We start from the raw sequence: 24637 nt of genomic DNA, 5'->3' as shown, positions 1-24637 counted from the left end.
ACTAGAATTCACTGAGGGGCATAGGGCAGGGGTAGGGGTGGGAACTGGGGTTTATATTTGAAGCTCAAAGATCCTCTTTCTGGGTGTGGTAGAGGGCTCCATGATAGAATCCTGACAATAGTCACCAGCCATAGACTGGATCATCAGGAGAGTTTAGGATACCTGTAGGAGGATGGAGTCCCTCAACTCTATTCATCAGTCATGATCCCAGCTCAGGTCTATCTCTGGGCCAAGACTTCCCTTTGTGTTAGGGCTAATATGAAGAACAGTGCTGCTAGCCTTTGAAAGCCTTGAATCAGATGCTGGAGCCCAAGTTCTGTCATCAAGGTCAAGTCCAACATGAACGAGTACACATGAGCTTGCTGCTCTGAGAAATTTGTGTCTTTCATCTGAAGAGGATAGGGACTGAAAAATCAATTGAGCATGGCATACAGAAAACCCTTCTTGAAATTTTGCAGAAGGAAAAGTGACAATATTATACCCACTTTAAAATGAATAACAGGGATGGATCCCAGAGCTCTATTAATTCAATATAGAAAATCAGATTATCCATGAATCATGAATAATGTGTGCAGCTAGCCTAGAGAGAAGAGAGTGAAAATTTGGTCCTAGCCACTCAATCTAGTCTCTTAAGATCAGTGCAGAGTCAAAAAGAGGAACAAAGGTGAAGCACTAAAAGGCAAGATTTTGTCGAGTCAACTGTGGGATGCTCAAGGTTTAACCTTAATCTCAGCTATCCATGAGGACCCAGGTCCACAATCTCTTGAGGATGACAGTTCCTAGAGCAAGTCCCTATTAGAAAACAGAGTTCTTAGAAGGGGGTCATGTGAGATCTACTGGAACCACTGGGCAGAACTCCCAGGCCCTGATTTTGGACAAGCTCTCTGACTTCCCCAAGGTTCAGTTGCCTCCTCTGAGGTGTCACCTGATCTCCATACCTCACAGGGTTGTTGTGAGGATCGCATGAGAAAATGTCTGGGAAAGGCCTTCCTATTCTTGTCATGGACTATTTTATCTCGTGTACTAATTCTGTTGCTTTCAGAGTCTTAGTCTTCCAAGAGTCTGCCCCAAAGGATCATTCCACAAAGCCTCCTAAAATATCACTTTGCTCCTCTCTTCACCGCAAGTAACCCAAGCTCTTGGATTCTCAGATTGGAGAGGATGACTGGTAGAATCTGATGGAGCACAGGACAAGCTTTTCCGGGGAACAGGAGAGGACTCTCTCTCCCCTCTTTTCTGTGTCCCTCTTCCTAGGATGACTTATGCAGTGGCAGGGCCCAGTGCAGCCTGGGATTGATGTTGGCTTAGAAGCCTGTAGGGAAGGGCATGTGCAAAAAAGCCTTAGTGTGAGGAATGAGGGAAACATTGTGAAGTCTGGGATGTGGGGGAACATAATGTGTTTTCAGCTCTGCAGGCCCCCATCCCAGCTCACTGACTTAGCTTACTCTTTTTGTCTTCTGCAGCCACTTGGACAAGCTCCCCGTTACAGGCAGTTTGTGGCAACTGTTTTGTCAAGAGCCCTACTGTGAGTTGTGTGATCTAGTGGCTATGGAAGCTGACGTTCTGCTGTTTGGGGAGCCTGTGGAAGATGCTGCTGCCTTAGAGCCCCATGGCTCCCACCATTCCTCTGAGGGGCTTAGCTCTATCTCTGCCTTCAACCTCCCACTGACCTTCAGAAGACCTATAATGGACCCCTCAGGCCCCTGTACCTCTGGTTTCCACATTTTCACTGGATTCTACAGACGCCCAAGTTCCAGACCGTCTGCAGACTCCGTAGCACTGCCTTCCATATTCTCCGTGGACTCTCCAGCGGCGTATTCACTCAGTTGCTTCTTTGCCTGAGTACCCTTTGGGGCCCCTCTTCCCTCAGCAAACTTTTACTGTCTCTTTCCTCTCATTGTGTCCCATTTTCTCAAAACACCTCTTTGTCACTCATTTTACCATCATCACTGCCTTTCCTTTTGTGAAGATTTGGGTGGAAAAGCTGATTTTCACAAAAGGTTTCTGAGGATTATTTTGTTTAGGACTCCAAACTTCCTTTCTATGTACGACGTGACAGGGGGTTTTAGAATTCTGGTTGTTTGACCTGTTATACTATTTCTCATCCCTAGATCACTTCTTGGTTGAGTCTTATCACCTAGGAAATAATTTGATTAATTCCATGACATTGATAGCAAAGGCAGTTGGATGGCACCCACAGGCAAGTACGTACAAACGCAGCAGACAGTGTAATTGCACGTTGTAGCCAAATGGTAAGCAAACTGCGCCTGGGACTGGACTCATACCGAGGAGTGACTAAAATAAAATACAAACAAACACCAGTATGAAAGGTAAAGACCTTGGAGGTATCAAGGTTAATAGGTAAGAAGTGTCAACAATTCAAACCTTAACTTTACAGAGAGGAAAGAAAAAGAGCAAAAGCACATGCAGATCAAAGCACCACCATGGTTGGCTCTGGTGGTCTTGTCTGGTGGATCTTGAGGGAAGGTGACACTTCCTGCAGTTACCAGCATGGTCCCAATGGTCGTGGGTGGAAGGTGCAACTTCCTGCCCTTATCTGTTTTGGAATGATTCCTCAGATGGTGCTGTTTGAGGTCTCCGGACAGCCTCCCAGTGGTTTTGTGCGGCTTACGTCTTTTGACTTGGGAGCATGCGTTTACCGTTGTGTTTAGCTGTTAACAGTACCTGGTAAGGTCCTTCTCACCGAGTTTTTCTTTGCTGTCTCATCTAGTAACAAAAAAAATAAATAAGGAAATTTGTGTTATTCAAGAGAATGACAGGACAGAGAGTTAACAGAATATTTTGGTGATTCAAAAGAAAACTCTGTTATCTAGGCACAAAATAACTTGGGTCATTGTCTTTAATCAAGAAAGAAAACCCTAAATCTCTTCTTTTTGTGTACTGTCTAGGTTACAATTTGCAGTAAGAGGCTTAGAAGTCTTTTTCTGTGAATAAATCCATTAATATGGAATATATCCTTGAAGCTGTTTTTTGGTCATTTATAAAATCAAAGTTTATTAATGTATCTTTATATGTCCATATAGGCATACATAAATATATATATTATATATATATATAATATATATATAATTATACATTAAGACTAAAATTAACTTTATTATATATATATAAGGTATATATATATATAAGGTATATATATATAAAATTAAGTTAATTTTAGTCTTAATGTATAATTTATCTTAGCATATAAAAACAAATGTATATATTACATTGAATTATCATTTAATACAATAAAAATTCCTTAACAGATAAACCATATTCATTCTTACATACACATTCATATTTTCTGTAATTATTATACTAAATATAGTCTTAATCATTTTTAGTTCTAACTATTTAATCAAGGTAACCAAATTTTGTTTTCTCCAGACACAGGGACAACTAAAAGGTAAGAAACCAAGAACTGACTGACTAAATTTTTTTGAGTATGCATTTTAGATTACCTTTTACACTTTCAGGAGGCAGAATAAACACTGTCCAAAGTCATTTACACATTCTATTAATAGAATTAATAGTTAATTCTATTAATCTATAGTCCTTATGTAATATATATGAATAAAGATAAATTAAAATTGTTATATTTTATATATATCTAAAAGCATAGAAACTGTTCAGGTATCCAAATGTTATATATCAAGTAACACAACATTTCCTAACGTCTTACCATTTCAACTAAGTATTTAGAGATTACAATTTTAGCTAAAACATTAAATCCTTATGATTCATAGTACTGTAAAAATTTTACAAGATCACAACCCTTTAAAAGACATCTGTCTTATGATTTCACTTAATTTTATATTTTGTAATCTTAAAAAAGTTTGCTTCAACAATGATTCTTTTCTTGTCCCATAAAACCAATATACAAAATTTAGAAGGTTTAAATCTTGAAGTTTTAATCCTAGTTTCTTATAAAGTAGAATACTGTCTCAGCATTAATTTTATATAACAAAACCAGAGCAATAACTTTTTATAATAAAACCAAGGCAATATGGACATAGAGTTGTCTTTAATCAATATGATTAACTCATTCCAATTTGCCCAAAATTTATTTATGAGAAAATTACAGGATACTTTAAAAATATGCTTTATGAACTTTGTATTCGTGAAACAAAATTTAAATGATCTTCAAGTCATATTTAAAAGCTCTTATATTGAAGCTAAGATCTCTCATAGCTGTAGTAATGAAGGTTAGTATTTTAATACATTTGTCTATATTTTATAATGCAAAATAGTTTACCAACATTTTTATTGTCTTTTTTTCACACATATTTTGACTATTTAGTGCAAAATAATGACATGATTTTTTTTCCTGAGCATCAAATTGATGTTTAGAATTTCCCAAGTGAGGGAAAAACAGAGGGATAGAACAACAAAGTTGAGTGAAAGGTAGCTTTAGACAAATACAAAGTTATCAATGTAAAAGGTTATCTTCTCTCTTTAAGGAGAAGGGAGAAAGTTTATATGCAGGAAGAACTTTTTCATATGTACAGAGACACAAAAGAGAAAGTCATTACAGGTTTAAACAGTAACTCAAGCCCTTGACAATTTTATCAAGCCATACAATTAAAAGCCAGTGTTTATTAATCCCTATGGAATGGAAACAGAGGGGAAATCTACATTAATCACAGTGATCTCTTTCTTTTAGACCAGTTATACAATCTCCTCTTGAGAGTTTCTGTTCCCTTTTTGCCTCGGGCATTTCTCAAATGAACATTCTTGTTTGTGTCAAAGTTCCCCAAGTGGCCACTATAATTCTAATTTATCCTCAGTGAAGTTATGCCAGGTGCTAGCGCAAGCTTATTAGCAGACAAGCCCACGAGAGATTTTTGGACTGTGGATCAGAGGCAAAATATCACTTGTGCTCTAAGTCTTCAGACTAAGTTTAGGCTGCTGCTACTTGCTGACCTGAGAAATCAGCAGCCACCTGGCTCAAATGTGTGGAGAGATTTTTGCCAAAGCCAATTTCTCACACCTCGAAAAGATTGGAGAAAGTTCTCATAGACAAACAGAAGATGTTGTTAAAAACCACATTTTACCAGGGGACACTCAGGTCTGATCAAGAAACCAAAAATTCCAGCAAATATTAAACTGGTTGTATCTTTGGTCCTTCAATATCAGAATCTAAATTCAGTCTAAAACCACACAAAGACAGAGAGACCTTCAATGTCTTGAGATTCAAGGAGTCTCAGATACATTATTATGAGTGAAGGAGGCCAATGCTTAGTAGGGAAGGTCTTGACCAAATATCAAGAGAACCTCGAAATGTCCTATTTTAGGACACCAGTAGCAAAGTTGTAGTTGATAAAGTCAGATTTATTGACTCATTGCAATGGTGGAGGTCACACACCAGAGGAACCATGGGGTGTGTCACCAAGAAAGGGAAATGTTAAATGGTACGGTTTTGAGGAAGGGTGGCATTTAGATGACATTTATATGAAACAGTATTTTGATAAGTTTAAGCAAAGGAGGACTGTGTGAAAAAGGGACAATATCAGGCCTGAATGGTGAAATAGACACAAGGTCTCCTTTTCTTTGAAATTACAAATTCAGATAAATGTGGAATGTTATATGCCCAAACCCCTATCCTGAATCTGTTCCTGGGTTGGATATGAAGGCAGATGCTTTGTGTTAAAGTGAATTAGATCCTGTAGATAAGAGCAGGATATTTTGTTCTTATTGAAATTATTTCAAAAGTAGTTTCTGATAAACTATGATTTTTAGAAAGCAAGATTTCTCACTAGCAAAGTAATAGTCATGCTACTGAGTGCCATTAGAACACTTTACAGCTGCAATGTTTCTTTGGGAGAAATAGAATTTTCTGCTAACTTTGCAGCTGGCTTTATCTGTGTTTTGTGTCTGTTTTCTCAGCTTGATGAATGGCGTGGTGGATTTTCAGTTTCTCAGGCCAAACTAATTTTCACTTTCTCAACATGTAACTCAGTCTCTTGTTTTACCAGCTTGTAGAACTTGCCAGAAAGAAGCTGTGATGGCATGGGACCTTTCTGAAAGTGATTAATCTCTTCCCTTCTTTTCTGTTTCCCTGCTTCCTAGGATGGGCTGTGTGATTTTGGGGCCCCAGTGCAGCCTCGGGTTGTTCCCAAAGGAGGAACCCATAGGGAACAGAGTGAGAAAGCAAGCCTTGGGATGAGGTAAAAAGGTGTACAGGTTTCCCCACTATCCAAAAGTCGTGTGTTTCTATGAAAAGTTTCATAAGCCAAAAAAAAAAAAATGGCATAAAGCAAAGAACCATTACCATTGATTTATATGGAAAAATTTTGAATGTTCCCAGACCACCTCCCCCCCCCCCAAAAAAACACCTTCTTAGGCTTTTCTGATACCTTCGGGCACATTTGCTAAAGGAGGCACAAAATAAGTCAAGAGCAAGCACAGAAGCTCACACAGCTCAGAGGGCTGGCGGCTTGATGCTGAGATGCTGAGTGTAGTTCTGGGGAAGGAGCTCAGGGTGCGCGCTGCCTCATAAAGACTCACCGCAGCACAAATGCTGAACGCTATTTCCACTGTTCACCTTTTTTTGTAAAAGCAAAAATTCTCTTTGGATGTCTTTTAGGTAACGGAAACAGGTAGTAACGTAGGTCTTTCCTAAAAACGAGGCTGCATAACACAAACTTTCAAAAAGTAGGGGAAATCTGGAACCATGAGTGTTCTGTGGGAGATGAAATGAACGGAATACATGTGAAGTGCTTACTAGGGCTTGCATATAGTAAGATAGCGATGTAGGTTGGTATCCAAAAAAGGGCTCACTACAAAAACACTTTCTGCTTTCCATCTTTTGTTCTAAAGGTGAAAATCCTCTTCGGATTTCTTTCAGCTAGCAAAAACAGGTACTAATGTAGGTCTTTTGTAAAGTGGTGTTACATGAACTTTGGAAAAGTTGGGGGAGGATACCTGTATTATGAGTCTAGGATGTGGGGGAATGGGCAGGGGGAGCATGCCTTAGGGGCCCTTACTCTCTCCAGAGCCTCTTATTCCTATTCTGTTCCTGATCTCAGTAACTGCCGGGTCAAGACCTGCACAGGGGGGCTTGGGAAAGCCTCCCTTTGGAGGTTGACCTTTAGCAGGCCCGTGGAAGATGCTGCTCTGTCTGTGTCCCCTTTGGTTCCTGTAGCTTCTCTACCTGGGCCCTCTTTAACTCTGGCGTCCACTCTTTTACTAGACCTTCCAGAAAAACCATTATCAGTCCTTCTGGCTGAGCCCACATACTGACCTATTTATCAGCCTCTCTTTCTAGGACCCTGCAGAGTCCTGTCAACCCTTGCACCTTCCCTCTTGTGTCTGACTCTGCTCCCACAGAGTCTGTTTTCTTCTCATTCTGTCCTGCCCTGCACAGTGGGGGCCACTCCCTCATCCCGCCTTTCACCCTATTATTGCCACCAGAGGCTCTCCCACATTCTCACTCATCTCTTTCTCCACTCCCATGATGGCTTTCTCTCCTCTGCCTGGGAGTCCTCTATGCCTTGGTCTTGCCTAATCTTTCACTGTCCTTCCTTTGCCCTCACTACCAGCTTCCTCATTTTTTTCCCACAAGGTCTCTCTGCCTCCACTTGCCCCCCCAGGTGCCCTAATTCAGGCTCATCACGGAGCACCAGATCCCTTTTTGCCTCTGGAGCTACAATCATAACAGACTATCTTCTACTCCCATCATTTACCCTTTCTCCTCTCTCCTGGAACACACTCAGATACTAGACCCTCTTCCCCAACCAGATCCCACCCCTTCACATGATGCTACCCTCTTTGTCAGGACTTCAGCTTCTCATTTCTCACCAAAGCCTCATTCACTCCATGAATCCCACGGATTCATTTGCCTGTCAACCCCCTCCACCAACTGTCTCTACCCCACATTGCCAGACTCTAACAATGACTCAGTTTGGCTCAATTTCAATCTTACTGAACACTGTTCCAGAAAGTTCATCTTCAGAGGCTTTTTGTCTGGCCTCTCTGCTACAACAACCTCAAGCACTGACTGCTCAAAAAACTTGCCCCTATCAACTTTCTGGTGGCAGGTGTCTGCTGAGGACTTGTTTCTCCCTACCTTATCATTCTGTGACTTCCAGCCGAAGTTTTTTTTTTCTATCAGGTTCCTTCTCTGGGGAGATCCTATAACCAGATATGTGGATGCAGGTAGACACTCTTTCCTCAGCTCTACTAGTCCAGAAACTCCTGGAGATACAAGTCACAAAGAATGTGGATTTCCAGATTTGGGAGGAGAAAGAAGAGGGGATCATTTCTAAAGCAATAAAGGGCATATTACCAACTTTACTGTTGGTAAGCATCCCTTATTGTTGTGTACTACTCCAGAGTCCTCTGACTCTTCTGGAGATACGAAGGCGAACTGGAGAAATTGCATAGTCTATAGGAGCTTACAAATCCCCAAACCTTCACAGACTCTGCAGCAGAAATGTGGCTGGTTCTTCTGAGGTCCCTGCTCTGCACAGCGAGTCCCTGCTGGCTACTCTCCTGTTCTTTGATAGCTGTCCCCCACCAGTTTCCCTTTCACTTATTCCAACTCTAATGCCCTCCTCCTGCAATTGAAATGCAGATAACCAATCCCCAGAATAACCAATTCCCCACCTTAAAACCTAGCCCCAGCCCTTGGGGAAAAGTTCTAGAGAGAAAGAACTTACCAAAGATGGATAGTATGTATCTTCTCTAAGTTGAGTTCCCACTTTAGGAATATGATGACAGGGGGTGCCTGGGTGGCTCAGTCGTTAAGCATCTGCCTTCGGCTCAGGGTGTGATCCCAGAGTGCTGGGATCGAGCGCCACATCAGGCTCCTCCGCTGGGAGCCTGCTTCTTCCTCTCCCACTCCCCCTGCTTGTGTTCCCTCTCTCACTGGCTGTCTCTCTCTCTGTCAAATAAATAAATAAAATCTTAAAAAAAAAAGGAATATGATGACAGAAATTAATTTAGGAATGAATTGGAATTCTTTCACGGAGGGAAATAGTTAAGGCCAAAGCATCCCCAGCTCAGGAGCAGCTTGGGTGAGCAGAAGCCCTATGTCCATAAGCTTTAGGCCCCAAGGAAAAGCCAGAAAAAAGAATGTAGCCCCAAAGGATGAGAAGACCTTAGGAGATAAATGCATCAAGGAAGGGAGGTAGGATTAGGGACACACCAAGCCAAAGAGTCACCCTCCCAGTCCAGGGACTTAGGTGACACCCTAATGAACAAGACCCATGGTTTTTACCCCAGCTGGAATAGACTTCTACAAAAAGTCACTTAGGAACAAAGGATGAGATGCTTGGTTCAGTGACTTTGTCCCAGGACACAGCTAAGAGCAAGAAGATCGCTTGGAAAAAACCTCCATCACCTGTGTATCATCCACGTCCAGTTGAAACCAGAGGAGTTTGGTAAAGTATCACCGTCATCGTTCCAAGCATCTGGGACACATCAGTGAGAAAAACAAAACTGTCTGCCCTTGTCCAGTTTACCTCTTTGGTCCTTGAGTCGGCTTCCTCTGAAACTACACAAAATTATCAAACCTCCTTCATTCTCCTCAAGCTTCTGCTTCCCCCCCCCCCCCCCCCCCGCCCCGACAGATTTGCTGTGTGGCCCGCAAGCCTTCAGATGGGAACTTTTCATCATCAAATCTTCAAAACCGTTGCATCCCACCTTTCTTTCCTCCTTCCTTACTGCTGTGTGAAGGAGAGGTCCTTCTGGAAGGCCTTCCTTGACCCTCCCAAGGAGGGGCCGGTGCTCTCACTTTGACCATCACAACTCTTGTTACACCGTGTTGTAACTTTGGACGACTGTCCAGCTTCTCTGAGCTTCCCTGAGGGGTCCTCTCTATCTCCCTCACGACTGGCCTGGTGGGTCACACCCAGGTAACGGTCAGTAATAACGGTACAAGAGAATTCACCAGCAAAACTCCAGGACTCTCGGGGGGCGGGGCTGCGTCCTGGAGGCGGGACCACGTCAGGGGCGGGGCCACACCTGGGCGGGGCTGCGGCTTCGGGGCGGGGCCTGCATGGGCTCGCTTCCCGCTTTCTGGTGGTGGTAGCCGCTTCTCCTCAGGATTATGAGTCGGGAAGGAAGAGCTGGGGCTTTACCCTCAGAGACGAGGTTAGGATGGGACCTTCCCCCACCCGTGGCCCCGGAGCTTCACCAGCTGGCCCTCACCTCAGCCCCGCTGGGGCTCACAGTGGGGCCGCACGGGCCAGAGGCGGCCTCCGAGGGCCCGGAGAGACCCTGAGCACCAGCCGCCCTCTCTGCTGGAGCTTGGCGCAGGTCACCTTCATCATCATCATCATCATCACCGTAGCACTGACCGCTGCCTGTTGAGGCCGCACGTCGCCCTGGCTGCCCAGCTCTAGGCAAGTCCCCGGGCTCGGGTCCCAGTGACATCGTCCCAGGGACTGGAACACTGTGCATACCTGCCTTGTGAGGCTGCCGCGGGAGTGGAAGGAGAAATGGAAGGGGGCCTAGAACCTATGTTCAGCGCTGGGGTCGGGGCTGGCCCAGACGCTCTGGCGCAGCTGCCGCGGGGGCTTGGCGAGGCCAGCATCTCACGCTACCCGCAGGACCACGGAGGGTGCCCAAGGCCGCGCTGGGCACTGTGTTCTGGGAAGCCGCCGGGAAGGCCCCGGCGCCTCCAGCAAGGCCAGGTTCCCGAGAGTCCCCAGGTGAAGGCCATCAGCGCAGCGTGACGGTGGAGGCACGAGGTCACCCCCGAGGGGCAGAGGCAGAAGCCCGAGCAGACTCCCGAGGCCTCCAGCACAGCGGTGGAGCTGCCTTCACGACTCAGGTAGGCTTCTGTTACAGCCTTGCTTTGCTGGAGGGGCCCTCCGTGTCAGGCCCTCTGTTAGACTGGGCCTCTGGATATGACCGTAGTCACCAGAGATGCGAGCAAACGTTACGTTTCTTCTTTTTTTGAACATTTTCTCGCATGAGTATTATCTAGCACATTTGCAAGATACACATTATCCCATAGTAGTAGTGCTCATAAGCTCCACCCTAAACATTTAATACTAACACTTTGTTGTATTTCTTTTTTTTCCCTATTGCTTCTCCTTCCTTCCTTCCTTCCTTCCTTCCTTCCTTCCTTCCTCCCTCCCTCCCTCCCTTCCTTCCTTCCATGTTATGTTAGTCACCACACAGTACATCATTAGTTTTTGATGTAGTGTTCCATGATTCATTATTTGCCTATAACCCCCAATGGTCATTACAACACGTGCCCTCTTTTAATACCCATCACCGGTCTACCCCATCCCCCCACCCCTCTCCCCTCTGAAACCTTCAGATTGTATTTCTTTCCAGACTTTGCTATGCGTATTTTTGGTGTTTAAATAATATCTATACACATATATTTTTGAAAGGTCAGAAAACATTTAACATTTTATCCCAAGCAATCTCTACATTATTGTATACTCTTCCTAAACATCATTTTTAGTTAATGTTCCATATTAACTTAACCATTCTGTTCTTTCTTTGATATTCAGATTTGTTCTAAGTTTTTGATATTATAAGATGTTGCTTAACATATTTGTGGGTAATTGTACTTGCTTCTGAACTGTCTTATTCCAAAAATCACAAAGCTTTCCCCAAACTTCAGATGATTTTCTAATCCGGGGTTCTACTCTTGAGCCATTTTTTCTTCTTTTTCTATAGTCTCCCTAGGTGAGGTTTCCACCTACGATGTTATTTCAATATTGACTTCTCCCTTTTGCTTCAAATTTATACATCCAGATGCTGGCTAAACATTCCCAACCTTGATTTCCCACAGGTACCCCAAACCTAACATCTGTAAATTTAGCTCTGCCAGCATGGGGCTCTTGCTCTCCTAGTCCCAGTATCAATTGTGGCACCTGGTCACCAAGCCAGAAACAGGTGAGCCTTTCTCTGCTCTGCCCCCTTCATTCTTCCCGTAATTAGTTAGTCACTAATATTTAGCACCTGTCTGCTAAATAGTTCTCAACTTTTAATCTCCTCTCAATTCTTACTCCCACCCTGGTAGTTCAGGCCCTCATCATCTCTCACCAAACTATGCAGTAGCCTCTTAACTAATCCTCTGTTGCTGATCTCTCTCTCTCTCTTTTTTAGCTTCTTTTGTTACTCTCTACTCTGCATTTTTTTTACTCCAGTAATAAATGCCTGTTTTGTTCAGTGCTTCTACATCTTTACGGTTTTTCTACTTGGAGTGCCTCAGGGGGGTGAACACTAGCATTTTCACCATCTACCAGTGTAGGTCAGGGGCTTTATTTATTTTTTTCAAGGAATTTGTCCATTTCATCCAACTTGTTGACTTTATTGTCATAGTTCATAATATTTCCTTATTTTTCTTTTAATATTCGTAGATCTGGTACTGTTCCTTCTTTCCTTCTTGATACTGCTAATATGTGTCTTTTGTGATCAGTCTGACCAGAGGTTTATCAATTGTCTTTTTTTGCAAAGAAACAGCTTTTGGTTTTATTGATTTTATTATTTTTCTGGCTTATTTGATAGATTTCTGCTCACGTTATTATGTTCCTCCTTCTGTTTGCTTCCTTCTGTTTCTTTTTCCAGCTTCTTAAGGTGAATACTTATTAGATCGTTAATTTGAGACCATTCTTCTCTTCTTAGTATAAGCTTATTTTTTTTCAAAGTTACATAACCTCAAGATTTTATTGCGTTTAGAATAACACAAAAGATGAAGCTCAAAACTGGATTGTTTGACCTTTTCTCTTGTTATCTCGTCCTACTTCAAAATGCTTGCATCTCTTGATAGCTGGCATTCTCTTAGATCTATAGTTGGGCTCCACGCATTTTTGCACAATCTTCTCTATGGTTTCAGCCTTTTTCTGTAAAATTGTCTTAGTCTGCTCACCATAGTCACTCTGCCTCCTGTCCCAACACTGCTTCCCCGGGATACATGAAAAACTTACCCTTCTCATACTGTGTTATTTTGTTGGTATCTGCCACACTTCTTAGAGAAAGTCTGCTGGGTTTTAAGGATGTTTACCATGGTTGTGTGGGTACTTTCACTATGCATGTTTAATGCTATGAATTTTCCTACGAATACTGATTTATCGGTAGTCCATGCATTTTGGTACATTGCCTTAATTTTCATTTGAAATTATTTTTAAATTTTCTTATTTGACTTTTTCTTTGAGTTACTTAGAAGCGTGTTTTCAATTTTCCAATATTGGGGAATTTCCCAAATACCTTTCTGTGTTGATTTCTAATTTAATTCCCTTGTGGTGGGAGAACATACTTTGTACGATTTCAATATTTTAAACTTCGCTGAAGTCTGTTTTATGAAAAGTGTCTCTTGGTGACTGTTTCATGTGCCCTTGGAAAGAATATGTATTTTGCTGTTTGTTGGGAATTCTCTGTGACTATTAGGTCAAGTTAGTTTATAGTATTTTTCATGTTTTCCATGTCTTTTCTAACTTTCTTTCTGCTTTTATTCCCGAGGGAGGATTGTTGAAGTGTCCAACTCTAGTCCTGATGTTGTCTGTGTCTCCTGAGCTCTGTCAGTTTTTGCTTCAGGCATGCTTCAGGCTCCACTGTTAGATGTGTATACATTTAGGATTCTTATGTCTTGTGGGTGAATTGTCTCCTTTATTATTATCTAATGACTCTCTTTATCTGTGGTAATACTCCTGTTCTGAAGTTCACTCTGGTATTCATAAAGGCCCCCCAGCTTTCTTTGGATTAGTGTTTTCATGGTATATCTTTTTACATCTTTTAACTTAGTTATGTCTTAATCTCTAAGGTGAGTTTCTTGTACACAGCATATGATGGTGTCTTGCTTTTTTATCCAATCTGACAATCTCTGCCTTTTAATTGAGGTGTGTAGACCACTTCCATTGCTATTATTGAAATGGTTACATTTAAATCTACCATCTTGCCAACTGTTTATTATTTGTTCCTTCTGTCCTTTCTTTTCCCACCTTTGCCAACTTGCTTTTGGATTATTTTTTATGATTCTATTTTCTCTTCACTCTTGTCTTGTTAAACCTCTTTTAATATTTTTTCCCTGTGCATGTCACAGGACTTAAAATATTCATCTTTAATTTACACATTTTAAAATAGTCATCTTCAAAAAAATAGTCATCTTCAAATAATAGTATACCACTTCATGTATAGTGTAAGAACCTTACAACAAGTTTCCCCCCCTCCTTTGTTCTGTTATCATATACTTAGGGGCTGTGTTATTTCAAATAAATTTTAAATTTTTTAAGTAATACGTAATTTTTTTTGTGTAAAAATATTAAGACATTTCGCAAAGCCTAAAGTCCCCTTGACCATCCATCCCTTCCCTGGAGGTGAGCAATGTTATAAGTTTCTTATACATTGTTTTAAACCTTTTCTATGCCTGTACCGTGTGTGTGTGCGCATGCGTGCGCATATATATATACACTTAGAATATGTATAGTTTTTTTACATGAAAGATATCACACTGTGCATACCAGTCTATGGCAGCTTCTTTTATTCAACAGTGTATCTTATCCGTCTACCCATATCAGTACCTCATTCTTTTGACCCATTACCTAGTACTCTATTAAGTGAGTTGCCCACCATGTTACTTAAGGCAATGGACCTTTGTTTCCTATGACTCATTATGATAAACAAGCTTCCAGTGAACATCCTTCTCTATGCCTTACTATGGACATATGCGAGTGCTTCCTTAGAGTACCTGCCTAGAAGGAGAATTACATTTTTCATAGAACCCTCTAGCAAGAAATAAAGGGGAGAGGGGAGCAGAAATTAAAATGAGAAGGTTTTAGGGTTGCACTGGGACGAGTGGGTGTGGTAGTGGGTGTGGTGGTTGTGTTTGGAATATGATAGAGGATTTAAAGCCTTGGAAAGTCTTTGGAAAATCTTATGCAGTAATGGCATAATCTTTGGAACTCAGGGGCATGTGAGGGAACACGGATTGGTTGCTATTTTCATGCCTTGGGTATAAAGAGTCTGCTTTTTTTTCTTCACTGCATGTAGAAAAGAATGGTGCGACTCATTTTGATAGTCGATCAGAGGGGTTAAATAACTTGCCCAAAGTCATATGGCTGGTAAAGGGTTATTTTCTGGTTACCCCACAGCAGAATCAGTGACAGCCCAGTGGGCTTGTGAAAGTAATTGAGTTTAGAGGTCATCTGGTTAGACACCTTCACTATTCACATGGGAAGAGAGGCCTTCAGAGCAGAGAGACTTGCTCAAGGTCCCATATCAAGTCAGTGATAGAGCTGGAGCTCCAGCCCTAAATGCTAACATATTTTGGCCTGGCTGTAGGAGGCAGAAAAGCAGAAACAGGAAGGAGATAGCTTAGTCCAGCTCGGAAGTGGTGGTGGGGGACCAAGGAGACAGAGAAGCAAACAACATTGTCGCCTACTCCGCCCCCTGCAGCCCACTCTCTTCCTTTCTCCAGATTCTTGCGGACTTCTTTCTTCAGCAGCATCAAAGAAGTCCAAAAAGGAAAACTAAACAATCCAAATTATAGGATAGAGAAAAAGACCCATTTCCATGTAAATGTTACCATTATGCTGCAAAACAAACATAGTGGAAATAACGAGACTTTGGTTTGAATCTGCGATGTGGAAGATGGGCATAAATAGTCTCTACACCAACAAGTGGAACCGCAGTAATTCTCTCCTGGATGGTAGAGGGATGGGGGCTGGGCACAGGACCCAAACACTATTATTTAAAGAGTGGTCTAGGTCACTTTGCAATAATCATTAATTTCAGGCAGCAAAACAAAATAAAATTAAAAAAAGAAAAATGAAGGCATGGAGTCATTAAAACAAAAAAGTTGGGCGCTCAAAAGACTTCTCAAAGCTGGAAAGTTGTGGAGAAAGGGTTTGAAACTGTCACCGGGCTCTTGCCTACTTTACAGCAGAGGTCCTCAAACTGCCTACAAGCAGATAAAGGATGCCTTTTGAGACTGATGGCATTTTGGGGTGCTGTCTTCTGAGTAGTTGGGAACAGAATATTCTTCCAGTTCAGAAATTTTCCAGGGGAGTTTTTGTTGTTGTTGTTGTTGTTTTTTGTTTTTAAGTAATCTCTCAGCCTTGGAATATCTGGTATGTGTTTTAAAAAGGCAAATTCCTGAACTACCCCACCCCAACTCCGCTACTGAATATGGGGGTAGGTCTGGGAATCTTCATATTAAGAATTGTCCAGGTGGTTCTTGTGCCTGCCTGCTGATGATGGGCTTGTTCAATCATTTTGCAATGATAAAGGAACTTTTTTGAAAACCTGCATCAATTATCTTGAACCCAATCAATTTACTATTTTAGTTTTTTTGTAAGTCAAAAAATAGATATTGGTAACCTATGGTTCAAACTAGTATCTTTGTTTTCTTTAAGTTTCAACTGAGTGCTAGAAAACGAGTGTCCTAGATTTTTGATTGGAGACACTCAGGGTGAAGAGAGTTTTTCAGGGTGTGAACATTAACTGACAGATGACCTAGGGCAGAGGTTTCTATATTTGGTAAGTTTTGAAACCATTTCTGGGAGCACCTTAGAGTTCTCATTTCTGTTTGGAGCTATGAAGTTCAAACATATATTTTATGAGGCAGCAGGTCCTCAGGGTTTTTTTTTCTAATTTTTTTTATTATGTTCATTTCTTTATTTGAGAGAAAGAGAGTGCATGAGATTGGGGGAGGGGCAGAGAGAGAAGCAGACTCTCTGCTGAGTACGGAGCCTGAGACAGGGGTCAATCCCAGGACCTGAGATCATTACTTGAGCTAAAATCAAGAGCCGGAGGCTTAAATGACTGAGCCACCCAGGAGCTCCAGGTCCTCAGGTTTTAAAGGTAGTTCCAGTGTTACTTATAATTCTGACCTAATCCCCTTTCTAGGATCTCTATAAACACAGTAGGAGAAGTTCCTCCCTATACTGCAGGGAAGGATTAAGATGTTAAACTTCTGGAATGATGCAAGGACAAACCCATCAGGCAATCAAAACAAAACTCCCAGTGGTGAAGTGTTAGGGCCAGGATCTCAGACACAGCAACTGGGAGAATTAGGCTTTGGACATAAGTTTTTGGGAAGCAACCTGGTGCTGTAAAGAGTATGAATTGAACTTTGATCCAAAATTAGGATTGCCAGTTACTAGTTAGTTATGTGATCGTGGTCAAATCAAGTAACCTCCTGGAGCTATCTGCATTTCTAAAACAAGAATGACATCTTGCAGAGCTGGTGGGATTGGCAGTGCTGTAGTTTGGGGAAGGTGTGTGAGATGCTCAGAGCTGTGCGTGCCCACAGGAGGTCCTTAGTAGTGGTTATGATTAGTGAATTCCAGGCTGAAGGTTTTTTTTCACAAATGCATGGCAACCATTCAGGTAAGGAAAAGAAGTCTCCCAGTGCCTTTTGGACTAGCTGTAACTCTTCCCCTCCTCCCCCTACAACCCATAACTGCCCTTGGGCATTTGCATTCCAGAGGATAAATGCTTGTTGAAGCTGGCATATCTACTGTGGGAACCAGCAGGTGCCAGCACAGGCCAAGCTTTCAGAAGGGCTGCTTCATTTGATCGTATCATTCTTCCATCCCTCAGTGTGACTCATGAGAGCCCAGACTTCCTTTCCTTTCATCTGGAGTGCTTCTGGTCTCTCACAGCCTTTCTTGCTTGTTATGCTGAGCTGGGAGAAAATGCTCAGGGTTGCACTGTCAAATACTAATTTGAAGGCCTTGAAGAAAGGCCTCCTGTTTGGGGATCCCTGTAGTAGAACTAATTAAACACCAGTGGCTCCATTTGGCCAGTACTTTACAGTTTTCAGAATCCTTTCATATCTGTTAACTCATTTAATATTTGCAAGGTCCTCATTTAATATTTGCAAGGCAGTGTGATGGCTAAGGGTGGGGCTCTGGAGTCTGCACATTGCCTTCAAAATCCCTTCTTCACCTTTTCCTGGCTAAATTATCTTGGGCAACTATCTCTGAACCCCACAGATTCAAGTGGGAAGTAGTTACAATATGGTTAAGGAGCGCTCTATAACGGTTAGCTAGTGTTTCTGTCATGCCCATTTTACCAAGTGACTTCATGTTCTTCCATAACCCAACCATTTGTCCTTAACCTAGTAGGTCAGGCCTTACTTTGTTTATTTTTATCCCCGTATCTTGTCCTCCCAGTCCTCTGCCCCCACACCCTCCTCAGCCTCACTCCCCCTTCATCCATAGCCTACCGTGAACTTTCCCCTACCTGTGCTGTGCAGGCTATCTCAGGCCTTTGCAGGTGCTATCCTGTCTGTCCTGAGCCTGTTTCCTGAATCCTGGTAAGTACCTACCCATCCTTCAAGCAGATGGACTCCCTCTTATCCCTAGGCTTCCTGCTTGCTTTCTGCACACCTTGGTTACAGCAGTTGTACAGACTGAGATGGTCTTTTTCCCTGTCTGTCTTCTCATCAGACTGAGTGCTCCTTGGTGACAGTGAGCACATCTCACTCTTGTAAGCCTGGTGCCTGATATCTATGAGGTACCAAGTGAATGCTAAATTATCTTAGGTAAGCATTCAAGTCATTGAGTTTGGAGGCTGTGGGGCCAGTCCTGGAACCCAGGCTCCGCTCCCAGGCCTCTCTGGGCACCCCTGAGGCTGCCTCTTCATGTGGCTTCCTTACATTGCTGAGTAGTTTTTTGGATTAAGCTGGACACAGACAAAAATGAATGATATGAAAGCACTAGACTCATGTTTACAGGCCCAGTAGAGATTTCCAAAGGACACCAAGCAGCCAGTGTGCAAAGGCCTCCTTTTAATGTATCAGAAAAGACACAATTACAGAATGCCCGCTTTTGGTGTGCCGTCTGTTTCGTCTTTCTGAGTAAAAGGGAAACTGTGGCTCCAGGCTGATTTTCAATTGCAAAAATAGACTAAATTCCAACCCTTAAATTATCAAAAGTGCCACATACTTGACAAGCAGCTAAGCAGAGAGCAGAAACTACCAAGTTAGTAATTAAACAGAGCTTAAGTCAAATTAACAGAGACAGACATTCTTGTCTGGCGGTCAGAACAGAGGCCTGGAGAGTCCTGAATCTGGCCCTGGTGCCCACACGTGTCAGAGTCAAGTCCTGATGTGCAGCCACAGTTGTCCGGGAGAGACCCATCTCCCTCCACCCCCATCTGTCTTCCTGGAAAGGCTCCCAGGGTGGGAAGGGGTTATGTTCCTGTTGAGAGATGAGAAGAATGGGGGGAGGTAGGCCTGAAAGGAATCAGGAGGTGACTGCGGGGACCCAGCTATTCCCCATTTCAGAATTTGTTTCCAAATATTACAAGGGGCCATGGAAGATCTTTTTTAAAAAAATATAAAATGATCGTAGGTTAGGAGCTCTTATAAGTACTTTAGTGGAAATTATTCATTCACTGAAAAAATACTGACTGCCTACAATGGTGGACAAAGCACAGTTCTAGGCTTGGATTGCTGACATGCTGGAAGGGAAAGGCAGACAACGAACAAGCAAGTCAATGTGTGGCTCTAAGTGACATGGATATAACTATAGTGAAGGGAAGAAAAGAGGGGGAGTTCAGGAAATAGAAGGCAGGGGGAGAAGGGGAAGATGGAGTTGTTATTTATATTAGGCAACTAGGGGAAGCTCTTCTGATAAGGAATATTTGAGAAGAAACCTAAAAGCAGAAGAGAATTCCAGGCAGAAGAAACAGCAAGTATAAAGTTCTTGAGTTGGAGAAGTGCTTAGCATGTTTGAGGAAAAGCAAGGAGCCCAATGTAGCCTGATTAGGGCAAGCAAGTGGGATTGGTAGAAAGATGAGGTTTGAAAAAGATTAGGGGCTAGATCATGGAGGCATTCTAAAGACATTGGCTTTTATTCTAAGTTAAAAGTGAAGGCAGGATATCCTCCTTTCTCGTGGCTGAATAACATTCCATTGTGTATGTATACCACATTTTTATCCAAAAAAAAGAAAAAAAGGGCCTTGAAGGATCTTCAGCAGGTCTACATGACTTGAAAGTAGACTTACAAGTGATTTAGTCACTTGGGCTGCTGCATTGGGATTGGGCTGTGGAGCAACAAGAGTAGAAACAGAAAGACCTGCTACAAGGCTCTTGCAATAATCCAGGGGAGACACAACTGTAACTCAGATTGGATGGTGGTAAAACGTGGTCAGATTCAGAATAACTTTTGAAAGTAGAGCTTGTAGGATTTCCTCACAGTTTGGAACCAGGATGTAAAAAGAAAGATTCAGGGATGACTTTAAGGATATGGGCCTGACCAAGTGGAATGATGGGTTCCTATTTAATAGGAGATGGGGAAGAGAAGGTCTGGGGGTTGGAAACTAAGAATTCCTCTTTGGGTATGATAATATGAGATGGCTATCGCAGCACTGCAAATTGGTATTGTGATAATACAGTGTGTAAGATAGTAGGTACTGCGAAGAAGCACAGCTCTGGGAATCAATGAGACTATGGTTTTGTTTTGTCTCCTGATGTCCCTTTAGGATTTATTTGGTGGAGGAATAGTTTTCTGTGGCATTGGGTGAAAACTCTGGTGAGTACCATGATTTTTTTAGGTTACTCTTAGGTATCAGTAAGTCTTCTACAATTTTCTTTAGGTAGGAAATCAGAGTCTTGATTCAGACACGAGGATGTCCACTTTAGTTTATTAATTAATACTCACCATATTCATTAAAAGGTCAAATTCCTTCTGCTTCTAATTTTTTCTACTTTTAAGCCTCTTGCTCTACCTTCAAACCTGTCAAACTAGGTCCTGTAGCAGATAGGAAAAACTTTTCCCATTGGGGAGGAAATTATGTTTGGCTTTTTTTCTCTTTCTTATGTTCTCAGTAGCTATGCTTTCAACCACTCCAGAGTTGGAGACCTTGGAAGGTAGAGGGGAGAGAGATCAGAAAGTCCCCACTTGGCTGAGGCCATCCTAATCAGATCTCACTTTCTTGGAGGTCGGCTAATACTTCTAGTCATGTCTTCCTTGGTTCTTTCGTGGCTTCTGTGGCTGCTCCCCTGCTGTGGCTCCTCTTTCAGCAACACCATTGGAGTGGGTGATACATCCTGTTCCTCCAATTGCCACTGGTTTTCCTGCAGCTCACTCCACACAGACTCTCTCGTTTACAGTCCCATCACCCCGCTGAGCGGCTCCTGGCTGACTCTCCTGCATGGCCCACCTCTTGTCCGCGGGAAGCATACACCCTGTGCCTCAGCTGATCCCCAAAGGAATACCTCTTCTCTGCTACCACCCACTCTGTTAGCAGCGTCTCACCTTTAGATCCCCCCCCGGGGGGGGGCAGTTAGACTCCAGTGAATTAAGCAGCTCCCACCATCCCCCTTTCTCCAAACTGCAAGGAACACATATCAGCTCTCCAAGTCATAGTCTATCACTAGATCTGAGCTGAAGGTAGACTTCCCCACTTCCTCACCTCTCCAGTGAGAGGAGCTATTCATAGCATAGCTGTTTTGAAAGAAATTTCATAAATCCACTCTTCAGTTTCTAGGAGCCAGACCATTTTATAAACTTGATTACAGTGAGGGGCCCACGTTAAACTGTTCTCAGATACTGCTGTGAAGATCTTGTTTTGCATCGGCCCCTTAATTTATCTGTGTTTATGTCTGTTGTATTAAAGGCTTGCCCCAAATTCCCTTTATAACATCTTGTTACGTTTTCAAAGTGTGGGAATCAATGGCATATGAAATGTACTTAACGCCACGAGATTAGGGGAAATTGCCTATGGTATGAACAGCAAAAAGGTCTGAGGACTGAGCCTTGAGACTTTCAGAAATTGGAGAAATGAAGAGCCAGCAAAAGGACACTGAGAAGGAGTGCTTAGAATTTGACCTATTTCTGGACTGGCTTTAAAAAAACAAGTAACCCTTACTTCAGGCTTGTAGAACTCCTCTTTTATTCTGAATTATAATCAATACTCTAATAACTGTCTTTTTCAAGAGCGAATTTTCCATCCTTCACGATGCCACTCTTGATGTGTACATGCCTTGGCATTTACACAGTGTCCATTGTCTCCTTTTAACCACTGATAACCCCGTGAGCAAAGTTTATTACAGACAGGAGAACTGAAGGCCAGAGAACTTTCAGAGACTTTCCCAAGTTTCAAGAAGTAAGAGGCAATGGGTGGATTGAGGTGTTTGTTTCAGTTGTTGTTGTTGTTATTGTTTTTTGTAATATACTTAATGTAGTTTAAAAAATGTTTATTTTAATTCTAATTAGTTAACATACAGTGTAATACTAGTTTCAGGTGTACAATATAGTGTTTCAGCACTTCCATACATCACCCAGTGCTCATCACGACAGGTGCTCCCCTTAATCCCCATCATGCCTATTTAATTCATTCCCCCCATGAATTAAATGATGAAAAAAACCTGAAAGGGGTTTTGAGCTTTCTTGCGCAGCTGCCTTGGAGACCCTCATGAAAATCATAGTATTTTCTAGGTTTTGCTGAAGTAGTCTGTTTAATCAATGGATGGTAAAAGTTTTATCTCACCAGCTCCTGTGTGTTAATCAAGATTACCTGGAGAGCTGTGTTGAGAAGGATTCTGAAGCATAGTGAAGTTCAGCAGGAAAGAGTACCTTGATTGATTAGTTATGGCTGCCATTGGTGTGATAGGGGTTTTGGTGGCATGCATGCAATGTATTTGGCATCACCAATTTAATTATTTTTCGTGTGTGTGTGTGTGTGTGTATTGTACGCTGGAACAGTTGCAGTTTCTCAGAACATATTATAAGAAAGGGAACAGGAAGAAAGAGCAGGCTAAAAACATATTGGGTTACTGGAGATGACAGCATTGTATGCATGCAGTCTGAGAGCACACATTTTTAAAGATGTGGCATGAGTAAAGAAAATAGCCTGAACTCAGAGCAGCCTTACAAACCAGCCATTGTTCACCAGCAGTTTTCTCCCTGAATTTTTATTTTGAGAAATTTTGGACCAACAGAAAAGTAAAAGAATAAGTAGTACAATGAGTGCCGAATGTCATTTTCCTAGATTTATCAAGTGTTAAAATTCTCTCTCTCTATGCTTTTATTCTGAATTACTCAAAACTAAAAGTTCATGACACTTGGGAATTCATCTCTTAAGAACAGGGAATTTTCCTGTATGATCAAAATACCATTATCATACCATTAAAAATAATATATAGGCCATGTTTAAATTTACCCAGTTGTCCCCCAAAGTGAGATCAGATTGACTGTACTACTTTTTGACAAGATTTTATCTTGGTAAATGATATATTGTAAGGTTTTTCACTTCATTGATAAAATCCATCAAAAATGAGCATGTTGGGGTGCCTGGGTGGCTCAGTCGGTTAAGCATCTGCCCTTGGCTCAGGTCATGATCCTGGGGTCCTGGGATCAAGTCCCGCATTGGGCTCCCTGCTCACCAGTGAGTCTGCTTCTCTCTCTGCCCGTCCCCCTGCTCATGTTCTCTCTCTCTAATAAATAAACAAACAAATAAATAAATAAATAAATAAAATCTTTAAAGAATGAGCGTGTTATTTTATTACCTGGATATAGTACATTTTATTTTACCCGTCTTTTACTTTTGGGCATTTAGTCTGCTTTCTACTTAGCAATTGTTCTTGTAAATGCTGCTGCAGTGAACATTGTGGGAACATAGTAGATTGACCTTAATATATATTCCAACCTCTTTTTCCAGGGCCCTCCTATAGTAAAAGGCTACATTTTCCCCAGCTTGCCTTGCAATTTGGGTTCTAGATATGATTTAGTTTCCACCAATCACTTGCACTTACCTAAGACTTGGAAGGCAAGAGTGAGGTAGATGTCATGCTTTTGCGCTCCTGGATTTCTCCTAGAAAGCCTGGCTATTTATTTATTTATTTCTTCTGCAGTGTCAGAGACTATGGAAAGCCATTGGAGAGTTGACGGCAGAGGTATGGAATGATCTGATTTAATTTTTAAAATCATGCTGGCTGCTGCTTGGAGAACAGATTATAAGGGAGTGTAATCAGAATCAGGATCCAGTTAGGAGGCTCTTGCTATCTGGGTGGAGATGATGGTGGTTTGGACGAGCATGATATCTATTGGTAGAGGAGGTGAGCAATAGTTGGATTCAGAATATATTTTGAAGGTGGAATCATCAGAATTTGCTGCTAGATTGTCTATGGGATGTGAGAAGAAATGATCCCCGGCTCCCTTTTCATTTGAGTTCTGGATGTGATTCACCCATCAGATGCAGTCGTGTGAGATTTGGAAGGCAGAATTAAGGTAGAGGTCTTGCCTTTGCTATTTCTGACCTCATCCACTGCAGCTGGAAGGAAGGCAGCGTGTATTGGTTCAGCTGTAGAAACGATGGTAGATTTGGTGGTGGAAGCATTGGGTGGTTGTCTCCTGGTGTTTCACTTTTCTCATGAACTAAAATGCAAAGACATCAACTGAGATTGGGGTGTGTGGGAGGAAGGACTGAGATTTATTATTTATCATGTGTTGCTTCCTCCACTGCCAGGACCCTACACAATGCCTGGTCTCTAGAAGATAGTCACTTTGTTGTTAACTGGACAGTTCTCTACTTTTGTAGAAAGATTTACCCATAAAGCGTAACCTTTGACTTCAAAATAAATCAATGCAGTAAACTAAATCAAGGAGATTCTCACATTGTTCAAAGACGCTATCTTTTTACTATTTAAACCTCAGGTTTCAAACAGTAATTGTCTTTGAAAGTGTTGCTAGGTTTAGAAGTGTTTTTTGATTCTGACCTA

At 42.1% G+C, this 24637-nt stretch overlaps 1 pseudogene; it reads right to left on the bottom strand.

Annotated features, from left to right (window-relative positions):
- Positions 1-12668: 12668 nt before the first annotated feature.
- LOC103678554 lies at positions 12669-12976 on the bottom strand (annotated as a pseudogene).
- Between the last annotated feature and the right edge of the window lie 11661 nt (positions 12977-24637).

The sequence above is a fragment of the Ursus maritimus genome, unplaced genomic scaffold, assembly GCF_017311325.1.
Source record: "Ursus maritimus isolate PB19 unplaced genomic scaffold, ASM1731132v1 scaffold_17, whole genome shotgun sequence".
NCBI classification, from domain to species: Eukaryota; Metazoa; Chordata; class Mammalia; order Carnivora; family Ursidae; genus Ursus; species Ursus maritimus.
The sequence above is the reverse complement of the archived record's forward strand: the minus strand, read 5'-3'. Positions and strand labels throughout refer to the sequence as shown.